This window comes from Hippopotamus amphibius, chromosome 6, assembly GCF_030028045.1.
Source record: "Hippopotamus amphibius kiboko isolate mHipAmp2 chromosome 6, mHipAmp2.hap2, whole genome shotgun sequence".
Classification (NCBI taxonomy): Eukaryota; Metazoa; Chordata; class Mammalia; order Artiodactyla; family Hippopotamidae; genus Hippopotamus; species Hippopotamus amphibius.
In genome coordinates, this window is record NC_080191.1 from 38,344,005 (window position 1) to 38,354,112 (window position 10,108).

Consider the following 10,108-nt stretch of genomic DNA (forward strand, 5'->3'; position numbering starts at 1 on the left):
CAAGCAGATTTAGGGGTCTCTTCTTTATCCTCATAAAACACTTCTGTGCATAAGTAGTAGAGGACTTCATTTATGAAATATTGATAAATCTGTTTCCTCGGTTCTAGACATGGTGTTAGATATTTAATGAACTGTATTGCAGAGTGTCTTTGGCAGAATGTCCAAGCTGTTACAGAAGGGTGACAGAGCCAGAATTATTAAAATCCAAATACGGTAGCAATCGATTGTTCTTCTTTGTATGCTAAACAGATTATTTTATTGTGGATTACCTTTAATCAGATTCACTTCTAAGACAGATTTCATTTACTATCTAGCAGATTTCCATGTTTCAGCTCTGTGTTTCCAAATCAATATATTCTCAGCAAATGCCAGCTAATCTTGATATTGGTCAGGACCAATAGATAGTGTAGATATATAGTATAGATATTTAGATCCATGATTCATCTTGAATTAATTTTTGTAGATGGTGTGTGCATGTGTATTAGGGTGGGGCAGAGTTGTCTCCTCCTCTTTTCCAGAGGGGTCATGGCTGCTGCCTAGGGCTGATGGGCCTAGAAGACAGAGCCTCAAGCTAAAGAGAATTATTCTTGAGTCTTAAAATCTAGTGGAATTTTCCCTGCCAGGTCTCAGACTTGCTTGGGACCCATGTGACCCCTTTCTTTTTTTTGATTTCTTTATTTTGGAATGTGAATGCTAGTCTCACCAGATAATTTGTTTTGTAGTTTCACATGTTCATAGAAAGGAATTTTACCAAAGGATGACTCATACCTCTAGTTTCATCCATTTGTTCCAGAACCATTTGTTGAAATAACCTTTCTTTCTTTATTGAATTGTCTTCTATTAGTATGGGTCTCTTTTTAGACTCTCTATTCTCTTCTTTTGATCTATGTGTCTATCCTTATGCCAATATCATATTGTCTCAGTTGCTGTAGCTAATTAGTAAGTCTTGAAGTAGGGTAGCTTAAGTTGTCCAAATTTTTTTCAAGCTTATTTTGGTTATTCTAAATCCTTTGAACTTCCATATAAATTTTAGAATCAGCTCATCAGTTTATTTCAAAAGATACTGAGATTTTGATTGGGATTAAATTGAATCTATAGTGTAATTTGGGGATAATTGATACCTAAACAATGTTGAATCTTTTAGTCCACAAACAGGGTTGATCTCTTCATTTATTTAGTCTTATTTTTTTCAACAAATCTTTTGTAGTTTTCAGTGTGCAGATATTGCATATCTTCTGTTCAATTTAATCTTATGTATTTTATGTGGGTTTTGGGGGGATGCTATTTCAAATAGCATTTTAAAAATTCTATTTTCAAGTATTTATTGCTAACATATAGAAATACAGTTGATCTTTGGATATTGGTCATTAATCCTGAGACCTTACTAAATTCACTTTTTAGTTCTAGTAGTTTTTTATAGATCCCTTAGAATCATCTATGTCCATAATTGGTCATCTGTAAATAGGACAGTTTTACTTCTTCCTTTCCAACTTAACTTCTTCCTTTATTTTTGTTTCATGCTTTACTGTACTGGCTAGGACCTTCAGCAGTACAAAGTTGAAAAGAAGTGGTGAGGACATATATCTTTGCCATGTTCTTGATCTTAGGGGAACACACTAAACTTCTCACCATAAAGTCTAGTGCTAGTGGTAGGTTTTTCGTTGACTTTATTATTTCATTGATGCTCTTCCTCAGAGTGAGGAGTTCTTTTCTATTCCTAGTGTATTGGGAGTTTTTATAGTGAATAGATACTGAATTTTGTCAAATATTTTCTCTGCCTCTATTGAGATTTTTCAGCTTTATTCTGTTAATGTGATGGATTTAATTGATGGGGCTTTGAATTGTGGGAGAAGGGAATTTCCCCTTCTTTCTCCTCTTAGTTCTTTTCGATGACAATTAAAATGACATAAGGCCGATTAACAGAAGAAAAATCAAATTTGTTATGCATATACAGGGAATCCTCATAAACATGAAGAATTCTAAAGACAGTAAGGCAAGATGAGGTATGTTTATTATTCTGGACTAGGGAGAAGAAGGTAGGGGTCTAGGACTTCAAAGGGAAGTAAGGTATTCACAGGAAGATGGAAAGAATTAATATTTGGTAAGCAAATGTTTGCTGGGCCATCTAGAGGCAATGAAACACAGATAGGACTTTGATCTAATCAGCCTTGGTAGGTTCCTCCCTGTCTACCACACCTAGTTCATATTTTAATATAGTGTGCAGATATTGCATATCTTCTGTTCAATTTAAAACAGGTCTTCTATCTGAAATTCTTTTAGGCAATAAGTGGGGGGATGTTCAAAGGTTCTTCCTGAGTCTTTTCAGCATGCCAGAGTGGCACATCTTGGGGCAGCCTGCCCTGAACCCCATCAAAATGCTAAATTAACTTTGCTCCCGTGGGATACATGCTACTTGGTCATGATATGCTATCCTTTTTATATATTTTTGGATTCTATCTGCTAATATTTTATTGAGATTGTATTTTTTTATATGCCACTATCGTGGCCAACTCCTAACAAAACATACCTTTTTTGAATGATCAACTTTAACTAGTGAAGAAAACTGCTGGAGTCATAGGCCTCCAAAGACCCTTTAATTTATTTTTGAAGGCTGTGGAAAACCTTGTACAGCTGAGCTCGTGTCATTCATTTGCTAGGTGACGAGCTAATAATTCTCCTGTCATGGCTTTGACCTGGCAGATACTTAGTTCCCTAACATTTGTGACATGTATATACAACACAGTATGCCATTGTTACCATGTAAGAGCTTCTAAAAACCTGAGATGAAAGAATTCAGATTTCCTGCTGCAGAGTGGCTTTAAGAGTTAGGCTGAGTGTGTTAGTTTGCTAGAGGTGCCGTGACAATAGAAACTGGCTGGCTTAAACAATAGAAATGTACTTTCTCACAATTCTGGAGGTTAGAAGTCTGAGATCAAGGTGCTAGAAATTTGAGATCAAGCTTTCCTACTTTACTCGATAAGTCAAAATCCATTATCATTATTTTGATAAATATATCAGAAATATTAATAATTCATAAATGTATCAATTGGTTGGTTTCTCCAGAGGCCTTTCTCCTTGGCTTGCAGATGGCTGTCTTCTCCTTGTGTCTTCACATGGTCTTCCCTCTGTGCATGTCTGTGGCTAATTTCCTCTTTTATAATGATACCAGCCGTATTGGGTTAGGGCCCACCATAATGACCTCATTTTAACTTAATTACCTCTTTATTTGGACCTTATGTCCAAATAAAGTTACATCTTCAACATGTGAATTTGGGGGGGCATATAATTCAGCCTCAAAACTCCTTCCTTTGGGCCCCCAAATGCATGTCCTTCTAGTATGCAAAATACATTCAATCCATCACAACACCTTGCAAATCGTAACCATTCCAGCATCAACTCCAAGTCCAAAATCTCATCTAAATATCGTCTAAATCAGGTATAGTGAGACTTCAGGTGTGAGGCATTCTGAGGCAAAATTCCCCTCCAGCTATGAGGCTGTGAAGCCAGATAACAAGTTATTTGCTTCCAAAACACAATGATAGGACAAGCCTAGGATATATATTCCCATTCCAAAAGGGAAAACTTGAAAAGAATAAAGGGGTCACAATTTCTAAGCAACTCTGAAATCTACCTGGGCAATTTCCATTAGATTTTGAGGCTTGAGAATAATCCGTTTTGGTTTGATGCTCTGTCCTCCAGGATGGGGTGGAGGGATGGCTCGGTAGAGTTTGTAGGCACCTGAGTGAGATGACGTGGGCATCCAAGCATGGGAGGGGATGGTAGTAAGGTTGAGAGGCTGGTTCCATACAAGGGAGTTTATCAAATAAGCAGAAATAGTAAGTTCAATGAAAGTCTGGTTTCACACTGTGGGAGAAGGGGAATGTGGAAAGAGAGAACATACATGGAAAGAGAGAAAACTAGGCTGAACCCTACAGTGCTTGATTGAAATTGGATATTTTGATATGAACTCATGGATTTAATATATAGGTAGTTTTAGAAATAAATACAGTATTAGCTGTTCTAGCTTTTCTCAAAAATGACCAAAGCTTTAGCAGAAAGCAAAATTAATGTGGAGCAGCCAAAGGCAGATTGAGCAAAATGGTGAACATAAAACTGTACCTAAGAATGTACTCCAGAGGTCAAATCAGTGCAATTTAATTGGTTCAAAGTGGAGGCTTTGTGCTGGGAGCAGGAAATACATCAAAAGTTCAGGAAACAAGCAAAAGCAGAAATAGAGGTAAAGGTGACCAGCAGGACTTGGGCAAAGTGAGATCAACTAGGATGTCTTTGTAAAAATGGCTGGTATATTTGGATCACTGTTAAAGCTGGTCTTAGGACAAATAGTTGGATCAACCTGGAGAGTGACTCCAGGGTAGTACCTCTCAAAACTGGAGAGCCCTGAAAGCCAGGATGGTTAGTTTGAGTCAGCAGCTAATGCGATGATCACTTTGGGCTTATAAATAATGGAATGAGCTATGAGACAGAAAGAATGTACATGCTGTAGTAACGGCAGTTGGGCTTCAATAGACGCTGTACGTTTTGTTTTATCAGGTCTAAACCATAAATGTGTGGTGGGGTCAAAATTCCCCCCTTTTGTTGCCATATCTGTTTCCCTTCTATAGTGGCAATTTCTTGAGCATGCAGAAAGAAACCGTTTATTGGGTTAGCAGAGTTAATGGAAAGCAGTGGGCATTCTTGAGGCTGAACAGGATGAATGTTTAAAGCTGCTTGTTGGGCTACAGCATCAGTAAGCTGTTTCTTTTAACTTCCCTAATGTCAGATTTGGAATGCCCTGTTGTTTTAATAATTGCTAACTGTTTTGGCAATTGTATAACAATTAATAACTCTGCAACCTATCTTTTACTTTTTATAGGTTGTCCTGAAGAGGTTAAAAACCTCATTGTAAATAAAAGCTTTCAACTGCATCCACTATGGACGTGACTGCATCTCCAGCTCTGTAATGTCCCTGCTCATCCCTTGAGTAGGACACATCTGTAAATCTAATTAGATCACCTTATCAGTGGGGCTTCTTGTAAGTCATTCCAGGGAGCAAGAAGATAATTTGTTAACAAAAAGCAGTCATGGTTGTTTTCTTCCTGTGATGCTGGAAGCAAAGTTGCAAGATTAATGTTGTTATATCAAACCAAGGTGGTATTAGGTGCAGAAAGCAACAATACTTCATAAGAAGTTTGTTGGCTTACAGAATTGTGCTGAACATGGTGAGAGTTTAGCAGAGACTCAACTGAGAGTGAGACAGAAATAGCTAAAGAAGACCCTGTTCCTATTTGTTCAGTAGCCTTTCTGAAATAACCCTCATACTTGCTACCAAGTCTAACGTAGTTTTGGAACATTAAGAGCAGGTCATCTATAAGCATTTTTGTGAAAGCATCAGAGTAAGACAATAACTGTCTATAAATGAAAAACACTTAAAAATCATGGTTAAAGACCTGATTATAATGCAATTGTTTAGGAAATTTGGCAATTTCTGTGACATACAACATTTTAAAATAGTAACTAGAATTAACATTGAAAACATATGAGGACATTTCAAATCTAGGAACTTCATATAATTTCTAGAACATATATATTAATAATATTTAACTATACACTATAACGAGATTTATTACTCATTTGAGAATCTTTGCCATATAATTTAATAAACCAAATAAGCTTAATTAGTTTAATATCTTTCTTTCCCTCTCTTTCTTTCTTTCTTTTTCTTTCTTTCTCTCTCTCTCTCTCCTTCCTTCCTTCCTTCCTTCCTTCCTTCCTTCCTTCCTTCCTTCCTTCCTTCCTTTCTTTCTTTCTCTCTCTCTCTCTCTCTCTTCTTTCTTTCTTTCTTTCTTTCTTTCTTTCTTTCTTTCTTTCTTTCTTTCCTTCTTTCTCTCCCCTTCCTTCCTTCCTTCCTTCCTTCCTTCCTTCCTTCCTTCCTTCCTTCCTTCCTTCCTTTTCTTTCTTTCAAGCTCTTTATTGGAATATAATTGCTTTACACTGTTGTGTCAGTTTTTGCTGTACACCAAAGTGAATCAGCTGTATTTATACATATATCCCCATAACCCTTCCCTCCCGCGACTCCCTCCCACCCTCCCTATCCCAGCCCTCTAAGTCATCACCCATCATCAAGTTGATCTCCCTATGTTATGAAGCAACTTCCCACTAGCTATCTATTTTACATTTGGTAGTGTATATATGTCAATGCTATTCTCTCACTTCATCCCACCTTCCCCTTTGTGGCTGCCCTTCACCCTGTGTCCTCAAGTCCTTTGTTGATATCTACATCTTTATTCTTGCCCTGTCACTGGGTTCATCCCTACCATTTTTTTAGATTCCATATATATGAGTCACCATTCAGTATTTGTTTTTCTCTTTCTGTCTTACTTTGCTCTGTATGACAGTCTCTAGGTCCATCCACCTCACTACAAATAATTCAATTTCATTCCTTTTTGTGGCTGAGTAATATTCCGTTGTATACATGTGCCACATCTTCTTTATCCATTCATCTGCTGATGGGCATTTAGGTTGCTTCCCTGTGCTGGCTATTGTAAGTAGTGCTGCAGTGAATATTATGCTACATGTTTCTTTTTGGATTATGGTTTTCACTGGGTATATACCCAGTAGTGGGATTGCTGGGTCACATGGTAGTTCGATGATTAGTTTTTTAGGGAACCTCCATGCTGTTTTCCATAGTGGCTGGACCAATTTACATTCTGACCAACAGTGCAGGAGAGTTCCCTTTTCTCCACACCCTCTCCAGCACATATTGTTTCTAGATTTTTGGATAATGGCCATTCTGACTGGTATGAGGTAATACCTCATTATGGCTTTGACTTGCATTTCTCTAATGATTAGTGATGTTGAGCATCTTTTCATGTGTTTGTTAGCCATCTGCATGTCTTCTTTGGAGAAATGTCTATTTAGATCTTCCACCCATTTGTGGATTGGGTTATTTGCTTTCTTGGTATTAAGCTGCATGAGCTGCTTGTATATTTTGGAGATTAATCCTTTGTCCATTGCTTCGTTGGCAAGTATTTTCTCCCATTCTGCGGCTTGTCTTCTTGTCTTGTTTATGGTTTCTTTCGCTGTGCAAAAGCTTTTAGGTTTCATTAGGTCCCATTTGTTTATTCTTGATTTTAATTCCATGATTCTAGGAGGTGGGTCAAAAAGGATCTTGCTTTGATGTATGTCATAGAGTGTCCTGCCTATGTTTTCCTCTAGGAGTTTTATAGTTTCTGGCCTTACATTTAGGTCTTTAATCCATTTTGAGTTTATTTTTGTGTATGGTGTTAGGAAGTGTTCTGATTTCATTCTTTTACATGTAGCTGTTGAATTTTCCCAGCACCACTTATTGAAGAGGTTGTCTTTTTTCCATTGTATATTCGTGCCTCCTTTGTCAAAGATAAGGTGCCCATATGTGCTTGGGTTATTTTTCTAAGAATTTATCCATTTATTCCAGGTTATCAATTTATTGGCATATAGTTGCTTATAGTAGTCTCTCATGACCTTTTCCATCTCTGCATTGTTGGCTGTTACTTCTCCTTTTTCATTTCTAATTCTGTTGATTTGCATCTTCTCCCTTTTTTTCCTGATCAGTCTGGCTAATGGTTTCTCAATTTTGTTTACCTTCTCAAAGAACCGGCTTTTAGTTTTATTGATCTTTGCTATTGTTTCCTTCAATTCTTTTTCATTTATTTCTGATCTGATCTTTATGATTTCTTTCCTTCTGCTCACTTTGGGGTTTTTTTGTTCTTTCTCTAATTGTTTTAGGTGTAAGGTTAGGTTGTTTATTTGGGATTTTTCTTGTTTCTTGAGGTAGGACTGTATAAACTTCCCTCTTTGAACTGCTTTTGCTGCATCCCATAGGTTTTGGGTTGTTGTGTTTTCATTGTCATTTCTTTCTAGGTACTTTTTGATTTCCTCTTTGATTTCTTTAGTGATTTCTTGGTTGTTTAACAGCATATTGTTTAGCTTCCATGTGTTTGTATTTTTTGCAGTTTTCTTCCTGTAATTGATATCTATTCTTATGGCGTTGTGGTCAGAGAAGATGCTTGATATGATTTCAATATTCTTGAATTTACTGAGGCTTGATTTGTGACCCAAGATGTGATCTATCCTGGAAAATGATCCATGTGCACTTGAGAAGAAAGTGTATTCTGTTGTTTTTGGATGGAATGTCCTATAAATATCAATTAAGTTGAGATAGTTTAATGTGTCATTTAAAGCTTGTGTGTCCTTATTTATTTTCTGTTCGGATGATCTGTCCATTGGTGTAAGTGGGGTGTTAAAGTCTCCTACTATTATTGTGTTACTGTTGATGTCCTCTTTTATGGCTGTTAGCATTTGCCTTATGTATTGAGGTGCTCCTATGTTGGGTGCATAGATATTTACAATTGTTATATCTTCTTCTTGGATTGATCCCTTGATCATTATGTAGTGTCCTTCCTTGTCTCTTGTAATGGTCTTTACTTTAACATCTAATTTGTCTGATTGCTACTCCAGCTTTCTTTTGACTTCCATTTGCATGGAATATCTTTTTCCATCCCTTTACTGTCAGTCCCTTGGTCTGAAGTGGGTTTCTTGTAGACAGCATATAGAATGGTCTTGTTTTTATATCCATTCAGCCAGTCTGTGTCTTTTGGTTGGAGCATTTAATCCATTTACATTTAAGGTGATTATTGACATGTATGTTCCTATTACCATTTTCTTAATTGTTTTGGGTTTGTTTTTGTAGGTCTTTTCCTTCTCTTGTGTTTCCTGCTCAGAAAAGTTCCTTTAGCCATTGTTGTAAGGCTGGTTTGTTGGTGCTGAATTCTCTTAGCCATTGCTTGTCTGTAAAGCTTTTGATTTCTCCATCGAATCTGAATGAGATTCTTGCTGGGTAAAGTATTCTTGGCTGTAGGTTTTTCTCTTTCAGGACTTTCAATATATCCTGCCACTCCCTTCTGGCCTGCAGAGTTTCTGCAGAAAGATCGGCTGTTATCCTTATGGGTTTTCCCTTATGTTATTTGTTGCTTTTCTCTTGCTGCTTTTAATATTTTTTCTTTGTGTTTAATTTTCATTAGTTTGATTAATATGTGCCTTGGTGTATTTCTCCTTGGGTTTATTCTGTCTGGGACTCTCTGCACTTCTTGGACTTGATTAACTATTTCCTTTCCCATGTTGGGGAAGTTTTTCACTATAACCTCTTCAAATATTTTCTCAGACCCTTTCTTTTTTTCTTCTAATTCTGGGATGCCTATGATTCGAGTGTTGGTGTGCTTAACATTGTCACCAAGGTCTCTGAGACGCTTCCAGTTCTTTTTATTCTTTTTTCTTTTTCCTGCTCTACCATTCTATCTTCCAACTTACTTACTTGTTCTTCTGCCTCAGTTAGTCTGCTGCTTATACCATCTAGAGTATTTTTAATTTCATTTATTGTGTTCATTACTGTTTGTTTGCTCTTTACTTCTTCTAGGTCCTTATTAACTGTGTCTTGTATTTTCTCTATTTTGTTATGGAGATTTTGGATCATCTTTACTATCATTACTCTGAATTCTTTTTCAGGGAATTTTCCTATTTCCTCTTCATTTATTTGGTTTTGTGGGGTTTTATCTTCCTCCTTTGCCTGCAAGGTGTTTCTTTGTTTTCTCATTTTCTTATTTTGCTGTCTCCTTTCCCTATGCTGCCTAGTAGTAATTCCTCTTGTTTCTGCTCTCTTCCCCCTGCGGTGGGGTTTGTCCTGTGTCTTGAGTAGGCTTCCTGATTGGAGGGTCTGGTGCCTGCTTTCTGGTGTGTGGATCTGAGTCTTTTCCCACTGATGAGCATGGCCGTGTCAGGTGGTATGTTTTAGGGTATCTGTGAGCTTAATATGGCTTTAGGTAGTCTGTGTGCTGATGGGTGGTTTTGTGTTCCTGTTCTGTTTGTAGTTTGGTGTGAGGTATCCAGCACTGGCAGTTGCAGGCAGTTGGGCAAAGCTGGGTCTTAGACTCTGATAGAGGCCCCCATGAGAATTCTCTGTGGTTAATATTCCCTGTGGCTGAGGACTCTCTAGTGGTCTAGTGTCCTGGACTTGGTGCTCCCTCCCCAGAGCCTCCAACTTGACTTCTGGTTGAGGAATTCAGACTCCAGAGGT